General features: G+C 36.1%; 1 protein-coding gene and 1 long non-coding RNA gene across 6 annotated transcripts in view; both read right to left on the bottom strand.

Moving 5' to 3' along the window:
* MGAT4C (MGAT4 family member C) overlaps window positions 1-23,609 on the bottom strand; it is a 347,956-nt gene that overhangs the window by 70,678 nt on the left and 253,669 nt on the right. The gene's annotated exons all lie outside the window — the stretch shown is intronic.
* Window positions 15,331-16,672, bottom strand: LOC135414590 (uncharacterized). Its single transcript, XR_010430732.1, has 2 exons — window positions 15,764-16,672; window positions 15,331-15,568 (listed from the first exon to the last, which is right to left on the bottom strand). It is a non-coding gene; the product is annotated as an uncharacterized LOC135414590 (long non-coding RNA).

Genomic DNA, 23,609 nt, shown 5'->3' with positions numbered 1-23,609 from the left:
CACCTTCGACACACCACAGCTGGTCTATTGGAACAACATGATCACAGTCAAATGCCTAAAAGCAACAAGTCAGCTTCTAAGGAGTGATGAAACTAGCCAACAGCATCTAAGAACATTTGAATACGCTGGAAATTTGCAAAAAAACCTGCTATAAGTAGCTTTAACCGACTCTGGACCTCCCAATCCCAAAACATTTCTTATATATCAAAATTCATATTTTTCAGCTTGTCTAAATACAGAAAAGAATAATCTGAAATTTCACCATAAATACGTGTTTTGTTTTAAAAAAAGAACAAACAAAACAACAAATTTCCTTTTCATGTTATTACCAGTATCCCCCTTTCCTTCAACCAACAATGTACCTGAAGACAATTTGCATACAGTGCATAGATATTAAACTCCAATTCACAAAAGCAAAATAAATTTTGTAATGGAAATCTTATATGCATTAATAATTGTTGACACAAATTACAGCATTTAAATATGTAACCAGATGACTAAACCTGAAAATTAACTATCTCAACAGTCGCAACAAATGCAATCATCTGTTTTGCAATTATGTGTCTACCTTGTTGATTCCGGAAATGACTGCAGGTGCAAAATCGAAGCCTGGGTTATGTATCCTTTTAAACCTTGGTCCTTAATGTAATTTGCATTTTAATATGCATTTGCAGCATATATTGTAATTGTTTCTCTAGAGCTCATATCTATGATTTGAGTACATAATATCCATAGCACAAATTGCATATTACAACTTCGGAATACCAATTGTATTTTAAAATGTCTATTAATTGGAAAGTAGTAATTTGAGTGCAACATGTAGAAGCTACTGAAATGTTTCAGCATTATTTTTACATTATGAAGTTTAGTAATTCATATCATGTAACGACTACTGAAGTTAACTTAAAAGAACATTACAGAACACCAGAAAAATGCATCCTAAAATTTAAAGTTCCTTCTTTGCTTTAAATTTTTTTGTCCACCAATACAACTTATGTTTCAGAAACAGTTTTTCTTTTAATATTTTATATATTTCATCTCTTTGATATTTTTTAATCCAGTGATAAATACCTTGATAACAACACAGCACTCTGTGAGGCATAGAAACCATCAAAAACATTCCAGCTCTCTTTTCCTCACCACTCTTCACATACATCCATCTTACTACTTCTGTTTACTGCTGCTTTCACTGAGAATCTGGGTGAGAGCTTCAGAAGCTCCATTTACAATATTGCATGGTGGTATGGCAATCAAAACCTGAAGAGAAGAAACCATTGCATTCTTTCTCACTCAAGTTTTCCATATCCTAGATGTGTACAGCTAGAAGTAAAACTGGCCAGGTGATGAATTTGCTCTTCATTCTTTCCCTCCTCCACCCATCCTTTTTTTAATTGAAATGAGAAGCAAAGCAAAATTATTTTGTCTCTTTTTAATTCTTCCTCATGCAAGTTGCACTTTCTAGAAACATACACAACAGCACACTCAGACCCGCAGCAGTGTTTGGATGTTTGCAAACTCTTCTCTTTTTTTTTAAGGGAATGTGAGTCTATTATATCAACCATGTGTTTAATAGATGATACTAATATTATTCCTAAATATGACCTATCACTTTAAATGAGAGTGATAATAAGTACTGGATTGAAGTTAATAAAAAGTATATATTCTTGATTGTTCATGTGCAATATGGACATGGGCTTAGAAATTACAAACTCCTTCACCTTATAAAATTCCTAAAATTATAACATGTATTGAGGGGACTTACCATGCTCTCCTTTAAATAAACTCTATTTATTTTTATTTATTTTTTCCCTGTATTATTTTGTTAGTTTTCCTTTGGAATTTTGCTATTACTTATAGGACTAATTTTCTGAGTCAATTGATTATGCTGAACACAGAAAGATTAATATTTTCACTATTGTAATATTTTCAGTGCTGCCACTAGGTACACTGGACAAAGAAACATGCCCGATTAAAGAGAACAGCTACTCAGAGTACAGTTCCCAAGTGGCATTTTAGTGAAAGTAAGAAGTAGTTCAATGTTTTGTTCAACTGGCTCCCTTGAAATTCTTCTCAGTTGCAATTGGATTTGGTCAGTTCAAATTTGATAAATACTAAAATGACAATTATTTTGAAAGTATTTTCATATAACAGACATATATATGTAAGTTTGTAGGTATTTATTTTATAGTTTATTGTGGGGGAAAAAAACTCCAACCAACATTGTAGAAACCTCAGTTTTCATCTGTGAATGATTGTAATAAAATATTTTTAAGCAGCTTTCTTCCACAGGAATGTGTGAATACTACAACCTAATGACTCTAACTGGTTCTGGAAATTTCTTCTTTGCATTTTTCAGCCAGCCCTGTCCCTTATACAGCTTATTATGAAGTGCCATGGTCTGCAACACATGCCATTTTTCTCAGAGGAAGAAATGGCACCACGGCTTACTTCTCAGTATCTGTTTCTATACTGCTTTGATACATAGAAAATCACTATTTCTTTTGCAGATACAACATTTCTTTCAAAAATAGGTTCCTTTCCTCCTTAGTGTTTTCATCAAGTTTTCTTCCATAATCCATAACATTCTTATAAATTGCACCTTTACCAAGAAGTATTTAAATCATGTGATGTTATAGTACTGTCAATTCCATAGCAGCTGACTGATTACCAAAGCCAAAATGACCCCGAAGTTATTTGTTAATGAACAGAGAGAACACTTGACAGTTCAATTGTTAATAAGACAGGTAAAAATGAACTGTTTCCAGTGTAAAGAATAGATCTTCATTTGGGGAAAATATGCTGCAACTCCAATGACTGAATTTTTGTTATGAATTTACAAAGAGAGCACAATATTTCTCCTTAGACTCGCAACTAAGATTAGCTTGTTGTTTGTAAGGAACAGTTGCTTTTGGAGCATGTAACATGCCTATTCAAGATCTATCATGGCACTACTAAATTGACTTGCAATTGAATTATCAAGGGATTAATTTCCTAGACATAAAGTTTAGTTCTAATGGGTAAATAGGAGAGTCTGCTCAAAAAATCAGACTAACTGCAGTTGTAATTAAAAAAAAAAAAAATCAATGAAAAACATTTTGAAAACAAAACAAAATAAACAAAACCCAGTATAATGAACCAAATGGGTACACAGATCTTTAAGGAATGGCAAACTAAACTTTTCATTCTAGTTTGACAGCTATATTGATGGAAAAATCTTTAATCCAATATAAGGCAGCATGGAGAAGGTATGCATTATATGTATTTCCATTACACTTATGGCCATATCTGCTACACAGTTACAGGGCAAGAATAACTTTATAATCTATTAGTAGCCTTGTAAGAATTTTCAAACACACTATTACTGGACGTCTCTGGCTACTTAATAACATAAGAGCCTTAAGGTTAGTTTTTGAAAGACTCTTTTTTAGGCAGATATTCATTAAAGTTTTTAAATTACTGACTTGGATAATTTCTGAGCTATCCATTTGTGCCATTATTGTCTAAATAATTTGAAAATACGTATGGCTCTTCCGCAGTCTAAGTGGTGTAAAAGTCCTATTTAGCAAATACAACCAAAATTTAACCAAAACGTCTCTAATTATTTATTTGGATAAATATCGGTGAAGAGTACAGTATATAAACTAAGCACATAAGTTGTTATTAAACAATACAAAAGTAGGAAAAATATTGAGGGAGGAAAGTTGTTTAAAAATAGAATGGAAAAGTGGGTATTTCTCAAATAGTGCTAATAATTATAAACATAGGCAGACTGTAAGTAGACTTATGATAGGAAAATGGGGTGCACTTCATTATCAGATACCACAGCATGACTTCTAGGTGTTTTGTCACTGAGTTCTGTTTTTAGGTGTTTTAATTCGAGTATCTCTAAAGGCTGATACTATCCCTTTCTGCCAATGTAACATGCAGCTATAACTCATTAAGCTTGATGAACATCCTGAGATACACTAAGTGCCCTGCAGAAAAGTGCTGAGTTTTGTAAAACTTTCATTCACTTTTTATCACTGTGGCCTTTGGGGATCGTTGAGACCACAAAGACCAGACAATAAAAGAAAACTATTTCTTGCATGGCCTCCAGGATATGGCTGAAGGACAGTGTAGTACTGCCCACCAAGTTCCAGCCTCTGTCTTAGAATTGTGCATCGGGTGCCCCGTGTTTTGCAGCTGAGAGCAAGAACAAGCTAGACTCAGAGCTCAGCTCCATGTTGCAATTCTCTCTAAAGACAGGCATACAAGGAAGGTGAGAAAGTAATAATGCCATTACAAAACACCTCTTGTGATATTTTATTTTTTTTCAATTTTCAATTCAGTGAGAGTTGAAGACTTCTCCCAGGTGCCCAGAAATACATTTTCAAGTCATGTGTTATACCCCAGTTCATTTTATTGGAGAAAAAAATGAGCAACTGTATATTGACTCGATTCTTTATTACAATGAAAGGAGTAGGAGAACAATTAACTTTTTTTTTTGGTTGCACACTTTTACATACTAGTGTAGTTATTGTGGATTTATAACTATCCGTTTAATCTTTTAAACTTTTGTTTTATTTTTAGCATTAATAAATCTATAAATGATTATATAAGGCATGTATAACAATTACTTAAACAGAAGCTAATATAATTTTTTAAGACATTGATATTGTCATTACAAACACATTGTCATTACAAAACTTGCTACTGGAAAAATATGAAAATAAAATAGCTTTTATACAAAACAGCCCTATTCATCTTTGTGTTCGCTCAATCCTTTTAGGAATTAAGTTTCAGTTATGTCTCAGTAATAATTATTTTCTTTTATTGCTTGGTTTTGGAAATCAAAAATTAGGTAAAAATGGACAAAATTTTCTTAAAGTGGGTCAACAAGTGGGTTGCTATGTGAAACTGAGATACTAAGAAATCTCAGTGTTTTCATTGCTTGAGGAAAATACTAGTTGCTTTTGTGTGCCTCCCATGAGGCTTCAGCTGAAGTGACATACTTTAAATTATATTATACTTTTCAAGGCAAGATGCCTGACAGGGGATATAAATATGTGTTATTTATTTCTATAGGAAAAAATATTTACCAAATGAAGGATTACAGTTTGAAAAATAATGATTTTAAAAAGACAGTTCAGCTACTACTAGCTATAAATTAGAATTATATTGGAAATATATTCAGATATTTATCTTATCTATTTAAAATATTTATCTTTCTTCTACATAATGGTTTGTAGCAATGTAGGGTTACAAGGGCCATTACCTTACATGACAATAGCCATCCTTATAGGCAGTAGAAGTGGAATAAGAGAGCCGTTAGAAAGCACTTATTAACTTCCTTTTTCTTTCCACCCACCCTGCCTAGAGCAAGGTGGAGAAAGCAAAGAAGGATAATTGCAAGAATAATGGTATCGATAAGCTTGATAGTTTATTACACTATTTTTAAAGTATTGTTTTGTAGAGCTTTTACCATATGTTCCAACACTTCATAAAGTGAAGATGTCAATTTTTGTTAATGATCTATTTTGTTATATATATATATATATATATATATATATATATATATATATTTAATTTTTTTTTTTAGTTTTAAAAAGGGATTTAAATTTAGCTTGGAATTACTAACAATGTTATGGATATACTTTTTTGATGTCCTTATACACATTATAAATTCAAGTAGGGACCAGTCTATTGATCTATTAAGCCTCTGAGAAGTTATCTGTTAACAAATTTGCTTTAGATATATTCTCTCTCTTGATGCATTCTGAACTAGATTCTTGCTAGAACATGAACACTTTGAGTTTAGCCTTTTATAGACATATGTCTCTATACATTGATCTGCCTCCGGGCATGTTAGTACAATCTTTTGCCTGGAAGGCAGCCATATTGACTACTACTGCTGGGAATGGCAAAGTAGGAACTTTTATATCATTTATGGACAAGCTGTTCTGGTCATATGCCTGCAGGCTTAAGCTGTCTGTAAAGTACCTATATATCAGCTGTTCTGGGAGGACTTTTTAAGGGTTGAATTATATTTCCTTGTATGTAGCTTCAGATTTCTCCCCAACAACTCTGAGCTGATCTTTCACAGTAGAAAATTTGATGAACTACCTTCCAAGAATAGTAAAATTTTAAGATTAGCTCAACATTTAATAAGAAAACATCCCAGTATACTGTATACTAAATACAACACCCCTGTATATGAATACAAGTTTACAGGGAATTACTCAGAGTGTGGTCAAGGAGTATGAGTATACATAGCACATAAAGTGTATCACGGTTTTTGTTAAGACGGTACATTTGGATCACTGACTTCTCTTCCTACTTTTACTCTGCAACCTTAAAGCAAAAGTCAGCAAGTCATTTTGGGAATATACATTTGTATTTTGAATGATCCATTAGATTGCCATGAAACACTAACCTTCCTTTCCACCTCCCTATCCCTGCTGCCCCCAGCACGCATTTCAGCATGTATAGGCTACACCTTTTAGGTTTTCTCTAACCCTGAGGGTTACAGCCTTACGAAGAAGGACTAGGGTCATTATCATAGAATCACAGAATCATGGAATATGCTGAGTTGGAAGGGACCCACAAGGATCATTGAGTCCAACTCCTGGTCTTGCAAAGACCATCCCCAAGAGTCATACCATGTGCCTGAGAGAATCACCCAAATGCTTTTTGAACTCTGTCAGGCTTGGTGCTGTGACCACTTCTCTAGGGAGCCTGTTCCAGTGCCCAACCACTCTCTGGGTAAAGAAAGTTTTTCTAATATCCAACCTAGACCTGCCCTGACAGAACTTCAGGCCATTCCCTTGGATCCCATCACTGGTCACCACAGAGAAGAGATCAGTGCCTGCCCCTCCTCTTCCCCTCATGAGGAGGTTGTAGACTGCAATGAGGTCTCCCCTCAGTCTCCTCTTCTCCAGGCTGAACAAACCAAGTGACCTCAACTTCTCCTCATACGGCTTCCCTCAAGGCCCTTCACCATTTTTGTTGCCCTCCTTTGGAAACTCTCTAATAGCTTAATGTCTTTCTTATATTGTGGTGCCCAAAACTGCAAGGTGAGGCCACACCAGTGCAGAGCAGAGAGGGACAATCCCCTCCCTTAACCACTGGCGATGCTTTGCCTGATGCCTCCCAGGATACAGTTGGCCCTCTTGACTGCCAGGGCACTGCTGACTCAGATTCAACTTGCCATCGACCAGGACCCCCAGGTCCCTTTCCGTGGCACTGCTTTCCAGCATCTCATTCCCCAGTCTGTACAAACATCCAGGGTTGCCCCATTCCAGGTGCAGAATCCAGTGCTTTCCCTTGTTGAACTTCATATGGTGGGTGATTACCCTGTCCCCTAATTTGTTGAGATCTCTCTGCAGGGCCTCTCTGCCTTTGAGGGAGTCAACAACTCCTCCCAGTTTTGTGTCCTCTTCAAACTTGCTTAGTATCCCTTCCAGTCCTGTGTCCAAGTAATTTCTGAAGAAGCTGAAGAGTACAGGGGCCTCATAGATTTGTACGGATCCAGCTGGAGCAGCAGATCCTGCACAATTTCAGCTGGGAGTTGATCATCCTCACAGTCATGGTCCTCCAGCTCAGGGTACTGAGGCCTTCTTGGTCTGTCATCCATGTTGAAGATAGAGGCAAAGAAAAAGTTAACACCTCTGCCTTGTCTGTGTCCCTGTTTGTGAAGTGACCACCCTCACCCGTAACTGCAGTCTATGCAGCACTATGACACCCTCTTTATTTGTTTGTCCCTTCATTCTTACCCAGAGGTTCTCAACTGTGCCATTGGCAACTGTGAGCTCCATACATTCTAACCCTTCTATTATGCACAGTGCCACCCCTCTGCCTCTTCTGCCCTATCTGTCCCTCCTGAAGAGCCTGTAACCACCCAACATGGTACTCCAGTCACAGGTGTCATCCCACCACGTTTGACTTATGCCAGTCATGTCAAATTTCTGGGACTGGGCCAAAACTTCAAGCTCCTCTTGTTTGTTCTTCATGTTGCATGCATTGGTGTAGAAACATTTCAGGTGTGGTACATTATATTTAGTTACTGTATCCTTTTTTAAAATTATTATGGAAAAAAATTCTAATTATATTATCATGAAGAAGGAAATTATTTGATATATAGGCAGCCTTGCTTTCTTTCAGACATATGGATTAGGAAAAATGATGTGACTGTGATGCTAGACTTTTGCTCTAATAAGTGTTTATTAGCTCTGTGAAAGCAGATAAGAGGTGCTGAAAACCTAGAAATTTATCCTGTCAGACATGGAGGAAATCTATTGTTCTGTTTCTTTGCATTTCAGCTGCATTAATGAAAGCAGTAATAGTTGCAGAACCCATGCCATTTTGCCACATAGTCATGATTTGTCCTTTTGCAAAGGAAAATCAGAAAACTGCTGAGTATCGGAAATATTAATGGTTGTTAGAAAAATTGTAATAAAGGGTTTCTCTTCTTCCATTGCCTGGCTTTTATGTCGTTATTCATGAGTGACTAACACATTCCAAGCAGAGTAGCTCTGATACCCAAGGAAGCGATGATGAGCAGCAGCAAAAAGCATACAGGGAAAGGAGTTTTTCATAGGACTCAAATACCAGGGCTGTGTGCAATACATGAGTTGTACAGAACTGAAAAAGAATTATTTTTCATGAATGTTGAGTAGCACATCATTTGGAAAGAGAGGTAGGTCATAACTTTACAGTGGTTGAAATATTTGAGGGTGAGTGTGGCATGGGGATGGACGCATGGAAAGAAAAGTAGAAATAGACCAGATAACAGCAGACCAGAATAGAATTTGGTAACAAGCAAAATACACAAAGGCATTATTATGTGAGCTCTTTTGATGGCACTGACTATTTAAGCTATTAACAAAATTATGTCATTTTTACACCATATTTAACAATGTTTTAGAAGGATATTACAACAGAAGACATGAGATTCAATAATTAAAACATAAAATAAACTGTTAAAAGAAGGTGTACTTCATGATTCAGTAGCTAGCCGATTGTTGAACTGTATTTGTTAAATTACACTGTAAATCACTAAATATGTCCAAAAAAATACACCCCTTGTTCATTACCGTGAAATATCTGGGAAATAGTGTTGAAATAAGCAGCTAATTGTGTATTAGTGATTGTTTGTCTTCCTTCTCATATTATCAGATGGGACATAATTTTTATTATAAATAATTGTAAGTTAAAATGTAAAAACAAACTCAATCAAAGAACTCTTTAAAATGAAATAGAAAAAAACTGCCATGTTTGCTCTCAACCTTCATTTTTTAAAAATACCTATAATTAAAAGTCTCAGTTGCATGAAATAACCATTCTTATACTTTTTCCATTTAATTCTTAATCTAAACTCATTTAAAGTGATATGTGTATCTAGGTATCTGGAATCTATTTATTTATATCATTATGATTGTTATCATGTCAAACTGATAATATGAAGAATACTTAAAAATCACAGTTTATAGTGAACCTTTTTTCTGATTAATAAGAATAATCTTTGTTCCAGTTTATTAAAAACATTAAAATACATATTTTCCTTCAGCATGCTGTCAAAGAAGGATATTACAAATATACATAATGCTTAAGTTTGCACATTTTGTCAGATTCATATTCATACAAGGAAGGAATGCTCTTGCATGTCTTTCAAAAATGACACTTTCCAGCTAGATAATACTGAAGGTTAAAAAATTATATGAAAGACATGAGAACATTTTAATAAACATTATGCAAAGCTGTCTAATGTTATTCATGTAAGCTTTCAGATGTGTTTTCTTCAGTCATCTTCTGCTCTTTTTTTAATCCTGTTTCCTCCAACACATTTAACTGATAGTTTATCAAAAAATAAAGGTTAAAATTGAAGGATTCAAATCCATAAAAAACCAATCTGTAGACAGTCTCCAAGGGTAAGATTAGACATTAGAACATTGCTGACCATCAGGATACTGTTGTCAGTACAAGGTGCAATATAAGGATTGTGTGATATGTTGAAATCCCAGTTTATTAGTCAAAGAAAGAATTACATAACTGAACATTCAGTACTTGGTTCACATACAAAACTAAATGGCTTCCTGTCTTGTCTAGTTCCAGAATGCTCAAATATAACGAATAAATGCTAAAGCCATCTTCAGTAGGAAACTCCTTTAATAAGAAGAAGGACGTTAAGATTCAGTGCTGAAAAATTTTGTTGGGTTTAAAAATTAAAACTCCAATCAAGAAATATAGGTCTTTACAGCATGACACAAATATACTAAAATCACTGAAATCCTTTAGGTAAGCCTGTTAGAACTGAATTTTACCATCAGATATAACTCCAAATACAGTGGTAAAAAAATAAATGGTTAAAGGAAAAAAAATCAATTTTAATTTAGATAGGATAAAAATATACCAAGTTTTAAGGAACAAAAATTATATCCTGATATATTCATCAGTCATTTTGTTGAGGACTACATCTGATGGAGGTAGCTCTATTTGCAAGCTGCAGGCTGAGATGCATATTGAGCCCTGGGTGGGAGACCAAGACAGGGCAAGCCAGGTATATGGAGAGTGGGAGACAGGGCAGGAGCAGAGGACTCAGAAGGAAGAGTGAGACTGTGAGGGTATAAGAGCCCAGGTGTTCCTCTGTTGAGTCCCTCCTTGGAGGCACCAGCTTGGGCTGTTTCTGTGTTATTGTACCACGAATAAATTGCTTTAAGGAATGAGACATCTGAGACTCTTCTATGGGAAACCTGGGGTCGAATCAGTCAGGAAACCCGGTCTGACTGTGTGTGAGTGGGGTGTGCAGGGAGACAAGCGGGGCCCCCACTGGGTCACCGGAGCTGCTGTGAAGGGTCTTCGGTCCCAGCAATGAAAGTCTCTGGCATTGGGAGCGTGACTGCCAGAGAGTCTCATGAATGGTCAGACTGGAAAGTTCCTTAACATTTTGAGTATATGTTGGAGTTTCTTATTTTCATGACTCTATGTTTAAATAATGAAGGTGTAGCACTTATGTTGTATGTCAATTTTCACAACCATTATGGTTTTTTTATTTTTTCAAAGCTGTCCATTTTGCCCTCACTGATCCTTTTTACTCACAGAATAATTTGTACTGTGTACCACACTGTCCTGCTGATGGAATGACTTACTAGTTTCTGTTAAGGTTTTTATTTGTTTTCATTTTATAAGATTTTGTTTTATTTTGTGGGGGATTTTTGTTTTGTTTTGGAGGTTTTTTGTTGGTTGGTTAGTTGATTTTTTTTTCTTGATGGTGGATGGTGGATTTTTTACCCCTATAGTAGTATAATTGATGGTAAAGAGTATACACAGATTCTAGTCTGAGAGTCATTCTTATCGCCAAGGTCACATCATGGTAGAAGCTGCTATGGCACTATTTCAGGGAATTTCATTGCTCTTTAGAATCAGAATTATGTGTATTTACTGTATGAAACTAAAGCCATTACATTATTAATACCAGTAAATACCACATATTGATGTCCAAATGGGTCTTTTCTGGTTATATATTACACATCCTCTCAAAGTTGTCACATGGATGATGTACTACATGACACTAATAGCTGCTGCTTCAATGATGTACACCAAGTGCCATCACTCCAGCTAAATATTTCATCACAGCAACAGAATTTGTGCTCAAATACTTCAACAGTATGGTTGTAAATAGAATACACCTGCACAGACCAATCACTGTGAAAGTGCTACAGAATTATTTACCCTATATGTGCAAGACTGTATGCATGTATGAGTGTGCACTCCTGTAATCAGTTTTCTGTTTTCACAATAAGCACATTGTTCTTGTTTATTAATAGTCTGATGCCAAATTCTCTTAAGGTTAATACCTTTAACATAGCAAAATCTCTTACCACATTCTTGCTCTGAATTTTATTGATTAGATGTCTCTATGACTTTGGAAAACCAGTTTTCTGTATCTGCAGTCTCACTCCAGTACCATGGGCTATCCGTTATCAGTGTTCCACTTCATCAATTGCTCTCTCTCCATTATTTCCTTTAACTTCTCTGTTTTATAGCCAATTGCTCTTTTTCTTTAGCTCTTTTCAACCTAACAAATTGTAATAGTTGAGTTTCACTATTCGGACCTATCCCCAGTATTTAACAATATTCAATGACCTGCAAAGTAACTTGTGGTTTCAACTCAAATGAAAATGAGCAAGTGAAAAAATCACACCTCCCAAACTAAAACAATATAAAAACACTCCCACAACTAAACAAACAAACAAACAAAATGAGAAGAAACAAGCCGAAACACTGTCATATTCCACAGTTGTATTTCCCTAGGTCAGGAGTCCTAGGGAACTTGACAGCATGAAGTGCAGCAATTAAACAAAACTCATTCCTCCCTCACAGTTACACCAAGTGTTCATCTGGAAATGCTACTATTTTCTGCCTAAGATTCTTCCTCAAAATATGGGAAGTAGCATGGAAGCAAAATAAAGTTTATTTATAGAGAATATTCATAGGATAATCCAGGCATCAGGGGACCTCACGAGGTCTCTAGTCCAAACTATTGCTCAAAGAAAGGTCAGCTCTGAGATCAGACGAGGCTGCTTAGGGCTGTATCCAGTTGGGTGTTGACTGCTCACCTCTCTGTGTAATCTGTTCCATAACTTGACAGGAAAAGAGTTTCTCTTCACATCCAGTCAGAGCGTCCCTTGTTCTATTTACACCCATTGTCTCTTGTTCTCCCACCATGCACCACTGTGGAGGCTCTGTTTTCTCAACCACCTTAATGGAGAGCCACTGTTATGTCTCTTCAAAACCTTTGCTCTCCAGGCTAAACTAAACTCTGTCCCTCAGCTTATCCTTTCAGGTCTGGTGCCTCAACCACATGGACTGTCATGGTGGCTTCACTGAACTCACTCAGTCTGTCAATATCTTTCTTGTAATGAGGGGGGCAAAATCAGGACATTATATTTTATTATTATTATATATTAAATCTAATAAATTCCTATTAAAAGAGGATAATCAAACCAGTCCAGTATGCCACTGGTCTTCTCTGCTATCGGGACACACCTCTGGCTCATATTCAGTTTTCTGTCTGCTACAAGCCCCAGGGACTTTTCAGAAGAGCTTCTCCCCAGCCAGTGCATCCTAGTCAGTCTTATCGTCTGTCACTGGAAGTTGTTATTTCTTCCCAGGCAGAGGATTTATCATTTTTCTCTCCTCTGACTCTGACACACAAGCTCTCAAGAAGTTTGCTATCCATCCTACAGAGGACCTCTACACATTCAACCTGCTCCTTCATTCTGAAAACATGTCTATATTAGATGCCTTTAAACTCTGGAGGATCTCAACTATGTTCATTCACATCAAGATATTTCTAGTCCTGTTCAATGTTCTGCCCTCTCTTCCCCTGAGGGAATCTTCTTCAACTAAAAAATTAACTAGTTTAGCTTTTGTCACTCTTAACTGCATGCCCTCCCAAATCACATTGTCGGCATTTCATTGCTTTGCTATACTTAGTTTTTCAGAGAGCTCCACGATCTTAGATCTTTTTAATTTATAATTTTTCTCTGTTTCAAAAAAATTGCCTCAGTATTCTTAATATATTTTAAGAAGCCTATAGTTGTCTTGCTTTCTATTTAGTAAGTGATGAGTTCTCATTTCTTAAAGATAATGACGTTGTAGCATCTAAATATCTGTATTGTTATAGTGTATAGTCTTTTTTAATCTAAAAATTATCTACAGGCTAATACAAGTAAATTTTCCCTATAATCATGTTTTATTATTAATTTGTTAGTAATAAATAGTACTCAAAGATATTTAAACTGTCCAAATTGTTGCCATCTATGGTAGGTAATTACTGTAGGCTGTATAGAACAGATTAGTGGGTGTTACAGATCATGTTCTATCTATTATCCTTTTTCATAATATAGACATATATAAAATATAATTCTATTTATTGCACTGAGGCAAGATGCCTTGCAGTGGTTTCACATTACATTTTTTCAAAACATCAAGTTCTTTTATGTTTTCTTTCAGTATTTCAAAATACAAAATTAATGGGCAAAGCATTGGTTTATAATTTTTTTCCTTAAATAATTTATCAAGAATGCTGTAAAATATTAAGCATTTTTGCTCTCATTAACTTTTAAGAGTCCTCAATTTTTTTACTCCTGCTCACAAATCAGATCAGCATCTGAAAACATAAGATTGTATTTGTATATGACCTATGTTTCTGGAATTGCAATTTCTGTGACTTAAAGATTTGTATTTTTTGTCTTTGAGAAATTCACTCGTATTGGATAGTCAGTGTTTACCTTTAACTCCTACAAACCTCTCCCAAATCATTAGTATTTCACTCTGTCTTCTTTTTCTTCACTGAACCATAAAATATTTCCTTTTGAGATATCTTAGCAGTCTCTTTTTTTTGGTGTCTTTTTTGTTTTCACATTCCTCAAGACATGACTGATTCTGTAAACATGTACTTTGCAATTCATTTTACAGACAGAAAGCTGTAGAATTGTATCCACAAATAATCCCACTATTCATTTTCATAGTCTCTGGTGTCTCTTTTCGGTATATGCCTGAACATGTCGCAGAAGATATCAGCAAGATATACCATTGCAGACTTCTAAACACTTACTTTCAGCTTAATATTCCTATCTACATTTTATCTTTTACAAAGGTTCTCAGTTTTACTTGTGGCTCATCTGTTTCCCTTACCTCTCTGTCATAGCGAGTATTTTTTTTAACAGTCTTCTAAGTCAGTGGTCTGAGTGCAAACATCCCCTGAGGTTCATCTTGTTCTTGATATTACTCTAATGTCAGAAACCAGTAAATGCATGATTAAACTGCTTGATAGCAACAAATATCCTACTTGTTTAGGATTTCTGATAAGCTTTAAGTTTATAAAACACATTACTCTTTACAACCATAGCTTTGTATATGTTTAACTATTCTCCTTATTCTTCCTTTCATTACATTATAAATACACTCTACTTATAATTGGCTTTTTATGAAAGTGCTGTTAATACTCCCACATTGTAGTCACCTGCAGTCATTTGAATTGCAGTGAGGCATACTACCTGTTCAATTTGTTAATGTTCTTCATAAAATACTTTGTATTTCAACTTCTCTTCACAAAATATCTTATATTTCATTTTCTGTTCTTCCAGAAGTAGCATTTAAGGTCAATATTTTATCATTTTTCCCTTATCCTTAGATAGAGGGTTTCTTCACTGATAGCATCAGAAACAATAACTTCTGATAATAGAGTGTCGTGGTTAGAGCCTTCTAAAAAATCCAATTTCCAATTTCCAAGCCTCCCCCCAATTTACCTCAACACCAAAGAGAAATTTGCAGACAGGCACACCTCAGTATGGGAGAAGGGAATTATGTACAATTTATTACTACCCAATAAATACTATACAAACTAAAAAGCAATTATATACAATATTAACACAAGTCCTACCACCCCTTGAACCCTCCCACATCAGTTCACGAGAAGTCTTCAGGGCGATAGTGAAAAAGTCTCTCTCTCATTGGGGTATGAGGAAAAAGGGGTTCTCGTGCACCCCCACCAGCCCTCGGTTCCATGCTGAGGTGTCATCCTGAGCTGCAAGGGAAACAACTTGCATCATCAGCATCTTCATCACGAAAGGTCCAGGGAGTCAGCTCTGAGTGCTTTCTCCCTGGTTTCATGAACGTTTCCTCCCAGGGAGTAAGATGTTCCATTCTCACTCTCTAGGTTGCAGGTTCTGGGTCTCTGCTCAGTCCTTTACCCCAAATAGTTTTCATCAGAAGTCCTTACCCAGAAAATCCTGCTCGTTTGGCTCTCTTCCTCTTCCTTAGCAGCTGCAGCTTTCAGTTTAGGTAGTCCACGTCCAAACCCAACGTCAGCATCTCTGAGCCCTGTGGCCCGTCTCCCATTTCTGCCTGGAGTTCTTCCAGCTTTTGCAACAAATAGCAACTGTTTCTCAAGGCAACCAAGCCTCCTGACCTGTCTCTTGACTTGGCTCCAATGCCTCGCCTGCCTTGAGTCCACACCACCGCCTCCCTGGGCAGTGGGGGAACAAAATGAGCCCCCTCACTTTGGCCACAGGGTACTCAGACCAGTTATAAATTGTCCCAAGCCCTGCAGTCTAGCTAGAGGGAGGAAGAGGGCCCAGCCCCCCTGTAAGGGACTGGAGACCTCCCCCCTCTCACCTCATGGTTGTGAGTCTCTCCCTCACAACACACACACACACTCCTACATGCTGCCTCCAGCCCTGGCTGAGCCAGGGCCGTGGGGGTACAGGGACCCCCCTGGGTTCGGGGGGCCCCGTCTACCCCTCGGCCTCTTTCTCTCACACAAACTCTCACTCACACTCTCCCAACAACTTCCAGCTGTTGTGAATATCTAATTTCACAGGAGCGAAAAAGAACAGCTGGGATTGGTCACTCAGGGGAAACTCTCCTGGGACCAACCACCTCTAGCTCCCAGCCCAGGGGGAAGTGGCTCAAACTATGACATAGAGTATCATTTATCATGAATTTTAGTCCTATTTCATGCCTCACAGTCCTTTCTCTCCTATAAAACAGTATGAATTCACTAACTTAAAAATCCACATCTCAGGTATCTTATGAGGCTGTTATGTATGCAGTGCTTCAAAAGCACATGGCAGGGTCCTAGTTCTATAGGTGCTCTAAATATTCCATGTTCCAGCTCTGTGTCCTTTTTCTATGTTGAGTTCAAAGATTAACTTTTTAGAGGGCTTGTAGGAGATATTAGGAATAGATAAATGAAAGGAGTAAACTTTTTTGCTCTGAAGTGATTGTGGTTCACACCAGAACAGGTGCTTTATTGTTGACTGTTGTCCTGCCAGAGATATTTGGTTTTCTACATGAGAATGATTATTTCTGGGTCTAAGGAATTTGTATTTTTTTAAATAAAGTTTAAGAATACATTCAGAATATAGAGCTAATTCATAGTCACAGGCCACAAGATGGGCTATTCATGAGGGTCAGGAAACACATAAGACATAACACATAAGCTGCATCTGAAGCCACTTGGCCTCAGTAGAACTACAGTCACTTTAGGCTGAATATGCAGGTTTGCCTAGGGTGTTTCTTGAAGACTGAACTGTAACATAGACTGAAATGTCAGGAAGAGATATGTTTGGATAATGGCACTGCAATATCTGAAAATGAAAAAGGAGGCAATCTTCTGTGCTTTTTGCTGATTTTGAGGAAAAAACATCTCTAGACTGAGTGTATGTTCACCTCAAAAAGTCAGAACATTATTTTCAAATGATAGGCAAATAATAAGGATATCATAAAGTCTAAAATATGCATAATTTAGTTTAGTAGTGGATAAATATTTGAATGCATAACCAGGGTAAAAGGATGAAAATAAGCATACTGGGTATATTAAAAAAACATAACCCAAATAAAAACCCAAACACAGGCTTTTGTTTGTTAGCTCTGAAATAATATTTCAACAAAAGATATAACAGCTGGATCCCTACAAATGTATGTAGCCTGATGGGATTCATCCCAGAATCCTCAAAGACCTGGCTGATGTCATTACAAAACCTCTCTCAATGATTTTTACGTGGTCTTGGAATCTGAAGAGGTCCCAGCTAACTGGAAGATGGCAAACATCGCAGTTTTCAAGAAGGGCAAGAGGAGGACCTCAGAAACTACAGGCCTGTCTGCCTCGCTGCAGTGCCTGATAAATTCACGGAAAAGATTATACAGTGAGATATTGAAAAACACCTGAAGAACAGTGAAGCCATTGGTCACAGGCAGCATGGCTTCATGAGACGAATGTCCTGCTTATTAAACCTGATTTCCTTCTATGACAAAGTAACACACCTAGTTGTTCTAGGAAATCCAGGAGATGTAATCTTTTTTGGACTTCAGCAAAATTTTGATACTGTCTCTCACAGTATTCTTCTGGACTAAATGTCCAGCACACACCTGAATAACCGTGTTACCCGATGCGTGAGCAATCGGCTCACAGGTCAGGCACAAAGGGTAATAGTGAATGAGGTAAAATCAGGCAAGTGTCCAGTCACTACTGGGGTTCCATAGGGCTCCATCTTAGGCTCAGTTCTCTTCAACATCTTCATTAACAACTTGGAGCAGCACTCAAAGGAATACTAAGTAGGTTTGTTGACAACACTGAAGTGGGAGGAGCTGTTAACTCCCTCAAAGGCAGAGAGGTCCTGCAGAGAGACCTTGACCAATTAGAGGACTGGGCAATCGTCAACAATATGAAGTTCAACAAAGACAAGTACCAGATTCTGCACCTGGGATGTGACAACCCTGGATGTTCATACAGACTGGGGAATGAGATACTGGAAAGCAGTGCCATGGAAAGGGACCTGTGTGTCCTGGTTGATGGCAAGTTGAATCTGAGTCAGCAGTGCCCTGGCAGCCAGGAGGGCCAACCTTGTCCTGAGGGGTGTCACACAAAGCATCGCCAGCCCATCAAGGGAGGGAATTGTTCTGCTCTGCTCTGCACTGATGTGGCCTCATTTTAAATATTGCAGTTTTGGTCACCACAATATAAGAAAGACATTAAGCTGTTCGAGAGCATCTAAAAGGGGACCACAAGGATGGTGAAGAGTCTGGGGGGAATCAGTATGAGGAGCAGATAAGGTCACGTGGTTTGTTCAGTCTGGAGAAGAGGAGACTGAGGGGAGACCTCTTTGCAGTCTACAGCTTCTCTTCACTCTTGTGACGAGTGCCAGGACCCGAGGAAATGGCAGAGGAGGTTTAGGTTCTGTGTCGGGAAAAGGTTTTTTACCCAGAAGGTATTTGAGCACTGGAACAGGCTCCCCAGAGAAGTGGTCAGAGCAACAAGGCTGTCTGAGTTCAAGAAACATTTGGACAATTCTCTCAGGCACATGGTGTGACTCTTTAGGTGTCCTGCACAAGGTTGGATGTTAGACTTGATGATCTGCATGGGTCTCCTCCAACTCAGCATACTCTATCACCTTGTGATTCTATGAATCTATAAAAGTATCTCTTGCCTCTTACAAATTTATATTTCAGATTAGTAAATTCTGAACCATGATTTTACTGAGAAGTTTTAAAGGATGTCCAGGGACATTTAACACAGTTTGGAAGAGGAGGGCACATAAAAAAATACTTTCACTCATACAGCAGAAATAAATGTGAAAATATAATTCTGTAATGAGTGAAAGAAAGATTTATTTTCTGCAATTTTGAGAAGGGATACCAGCATTACTCCATGGGAGGGTTTGACATAAATAGGGTTTGCAAAATAAAAGCAACTAATTCAGTAAGAGGCAAAAAAAGCACACATCAGGAATTAAAAAATTAGATTCAGACACTGGATAATGATGGCAGTGCTTTCAGAAAAGCATTAAAATGCTTTAATAATAATGAAAGTATCACTTCATAATCGCTGTGGAAAATAGGTGACTTTAAGTTAATGGATTACTTTTAATTCAATAAACCTAAGGGAAGATTCCACTTTATGTAGAGTAAGTTCAATGAAGTCTTTGAAATTGGTATCCAAGGGGAATTTAGAAGAGATATCTAATAAAGCAAAGAAGAAACCAGCTAAACAAGTGATTATATTTTTAATAAAAATGTTCATTAAAAGCTGTTATAGAGTGCCATTTGATGATATAACCACAAATAATTATAAGCTTCAGGGGAAGATCTTAGAACTGTTATATTAGACTATTGTATTTCATATCATTAGTGATTTTTAGCATTTCAGGTATTCATGACATTGCAATCTATTCTGGTGTGTCCAATCAGAAATTATTGACATTAACAAAATCGTTTTCACTTATATTTTTTTTGTCTGACTTAATATGAATTTAACTCATTGTGATGAAAAATTAGCATTACATACTACTCTTCCGAAATGAATTCTCTTATGTTATTAAGAAGTATGTTAGAGCAGTGTATAATGAATGAAAATCTAACAGAAGAATACATTTAGGTTCATAATAACATCATTTCATGCAGTATCTTGTTAAGATCTGAGTTTACTAACAAAATCGACAATTTATTTTAAACCATTCCCATTCCAAATTGCAAGGCAGAAAAGAGTTATCATAAGAAAAACAGTAATGAATATTAACTGTTCTTCTTTTCAATCATATTGTAAATCGCCACAGGCAAGTGATTATTCACGGACAATCAGATAAGGAAGATCTGTTTTTTAGTACCTGTTATTTCATATATTTATTATTTTAAATAAAGAAAATATAATAATATATAATACTATCAAATATTTAATAAATAAATATATTTCTACATACATAATTATATATTTACTATATATGTTATGTATATGTAAAAATATAACAAATTTTATTTTATTTGCATAAATAGTTAAATATTTATTATATAAATACGGGAATGTATTTCATATATTTAGCCTCATAGTACTCTTATAAGTTAACTATTCCTTTTAAAAATGGGACAATGCATAAGAAAGCTATATAATTTCACATAGAAAAATTGTAAGAAAATGGACAGTTGAAGGCATATAGACACAGTCCCAGAAAATTGCTCAAACCATGGAACCATCCTTCTTTTCTTACTAACTCAGAACATGGAGGGGACATTTTCCCAGGGAAAACTGTTAGCAGAAAATATTTCAGTGATAACAAGAAATTGACTAATTAATCCTCTTGAGATAAATAGTTATCTCTTGTTCTATCTATATATACGAATCAGAAATTCTGTCCACAGATCTCTTATTCTGCATCTGACTCCAATAAATCTTCTTCCTTGCATGCACGAGGACTGGAAACTCTGTTATTGTTTTGCTTCCCTTATTATTGTTTATGTCTTGACTTTGTCTGTAGAAATAAGTTTAAAAAGTCTGCTTGATTCACTTTTGAACTCTAAAAATTTTAAAATATGTAATGGCAACATATAAGACATTAATAGATATGACGAGCATGGAGGGCAGATTCAATAAACAACTATCTCAGCTCTATAGGAGCCTTGACAAAGAGCCCTAACAGTCATCAGAAGAAAGTTATAACGCAAAGAGGCACCTGCCACTATATACAAAGAGACTTTTCCCCATTCATTGAGGGCTCTGAGTAAATAATTTCCACAACTGAAATGTTCTGTACTAATTGTCTTTCCTTTTACTCCCCATCGACTGACAGCAGTCAAACAAAGCTCAGCACTTCCTAGGTCTGGGAGGACACATGTTGAAGGCATGTGCCCACTTCCCCCATTCTGTTTTATTGACACACACTCTGCCTTAACAGCTGCGTACCATTTCATAGTGAAATTCTTGTAGTATTGACAGCCTGAGGAAATCATACGGATTTTCAAGATATTTTTACTTTTTGCTGATGACCTGATATTTTCTACATTTCCCCTCTCTCTTCTGTTCTTTGGCAGACTGGACAGGGCTTGAGAGAGTTCTGAGAGACCGAAAAACTTGTATATCCCTGATTCTATTTTTTTTCACTATAGATGACATGAATGTGTTGGAAAGTTGTTAGAGCTTGGATTTCCTCTTAGGGTCCAGTTTTTCCTTCAGCTCACAGCCACCAGAAAGCCTTGAGTCTCTGCTCCAGTGTATCTTGGCCTCTGAGTGATTCCAAAGTCCAAAGCTTAAAGGTCATCTACAAGACATTTACATCTAGTAATCAGACTAGAAATTTGCACAAGACCTGATGGTTTTGCTAGTGTAAAAAAAAAAATCAGCATACCATGTGTTGAAGAGGAGATGATTGACTATAAAAACTCCATGTAATCTGTGAATGAAAGAATATTTTAATTTAAAATATTTAAGCCAATAAATTTTGCTGACAGAAAGGACTAAAGTAATAGCTAACTAAGTTGTTATTGAAAAAAAATATGTAGACAAGGAAGGGAGGAAAATATTCAGAAGAAATTAAAAAAAAATCCTAGTACGTGATGACTTATATATCCTATTTCAAGCCAGGTAAATTAAGAAGGCTATGTTAGAACATAACAAGACAAATAGTTTTTAACAATTCACCATCATACAAAAACCACATAGTGGTCACACATCTTTAATACACAATGAAGCATGTCATCTTATTAAATATGATTACACCTGTAAAAGGGAGAGAAGTCACAGACTTGAGACAGTAATGAGATAAGCTTGCAGTCTGATCGGTTTGCATGTAAATGATCTCATCTGAATTAAATGAATGTTTGCATTTTAATGCTTTTCTGAAAGCACTGCCATTCCCATTGTTCTATCCTTGCTTTCTTGAATTTTCTTAGAAATAAGAAAAAAGTTGCTTATCAAAAGGGTAAAGAGCATCTTGTACTGTGCCATCACATCAGTTTATAAATGTTTGTTTCTAAGTGAAAATTTCTACTAAAGTCCATCAAAGACATGTTAGAATTTTTTTCTATCTTATTAGCTGTTTTAATGAAGTTTAAAAAGTTGAAACATACATTTGATTTAAAATGTAGTCATGTGTTTGAAAAGGATAATAAGATGATAGGCCTCATATTCAGATGAACTAGACCTCAGTAACTTTAATTATTTTTCCATAGAAAGAAAACTTCTTTATATTGTACTTAGTTTTATGTATTCCATAATTAAAGAAATAAAGTGAAATCATCTTTATCTTCGTCTACATTTTATTTCTAAACATTTAGCTTATTTTTCCTGCAAATGACATGTATTTGCTCTCTGTGCAGATGTTTTTTAGACCTGATACAAAAAGACAAGAAAACTATTTTCTTAATTACATCAGATGTCCATCTGACAGAGAAAAATTTTTCAGTAACATGTGTTCAATAATCTGACCATAGTCTAGCAAAACATCCAAAAGCATGTTTCATTTTAAACACAGTAACAGGTTGTATTTCTTTAAATTATGAATAAAAACAGTTTTTTTGAAAAGTGAGGGTACATATCTGCAAAATTGCAAAAAACTGTGTCCTACACAAGCTCCAAATATGAATTTCACACTAATTCTAACGTCACATTAATTTCTGCTATTATTGTAGGCTTAGTAAAAGTTACACTTCTGCCCCTCTGCATTCTCAGTGTTCCAAACACAAAAGGTTTTCTCTTCATTCTTTTTTTTTTTATTCATTGTCAAGACAGTCTATTTGCAAGATCAGCTTAAATTATCTTAAAGAACTATCCCTATGATTGCATTATTCCAAAGAAGGCTAGGACTTTTAAAGAATTTCTCCCATACTTAAAGGAATAAGTGACAGGTGCTGTACAGTCTCTACATACTAGAACAAATGAGAGTTATCCCTGAAGACACTTGTTCATGTGCTGCTCTAGCAGAAAGCTCTGGTAAGGTTTTCTTTTTGCAGTGGATAACGACAATACAGTGAAATGCAGGTAGTAAGGGTATGAAGACATTCAACTGACATCTTAGTACCTCCAGATTTCCTCCCCAACCATAGAATTGAAATCTTGTAAATTAGCTTAGAAAAACTTGGAAAAAAGGAAAATGACCTTGCTGGAATTATTAATGGAAATGAAAAACATTTTCAAAGACCAAGAAGAGAAATAATCAGGAGGAAAGGAAATTAGGAAGTCAATAATTTAGCTTGAGAGATAGCTTCCATTTAACCTTTCAACATAATAAGATGAAATAAACATAAAAACCTTTGTATTAATTACAGTTCTTATAAGACCATGTCCAAAAAATAAAAAA

Source organism: Pseudopipra pipra, chromosome 5 (genome assembly GCF_036250125.1).
Source record: "Pseudopipra pipra isolate bDixPip1 chromosome 5, bDixPip1.hap1, whole genome shotgun sequence".
In the NCBI taxonomy this organism is placed as follows: domain Eukaryota; kingdom Metazoa; phylum Chordata; class Aves; order Passeriformes; family Pipridae; genus Pseudopipra; species Pseudopipra pipra.
Note: the sequence above shows the minus strand (reverse complement) of the source record. Positions and strands in the feature narration are given on the sequence as shown.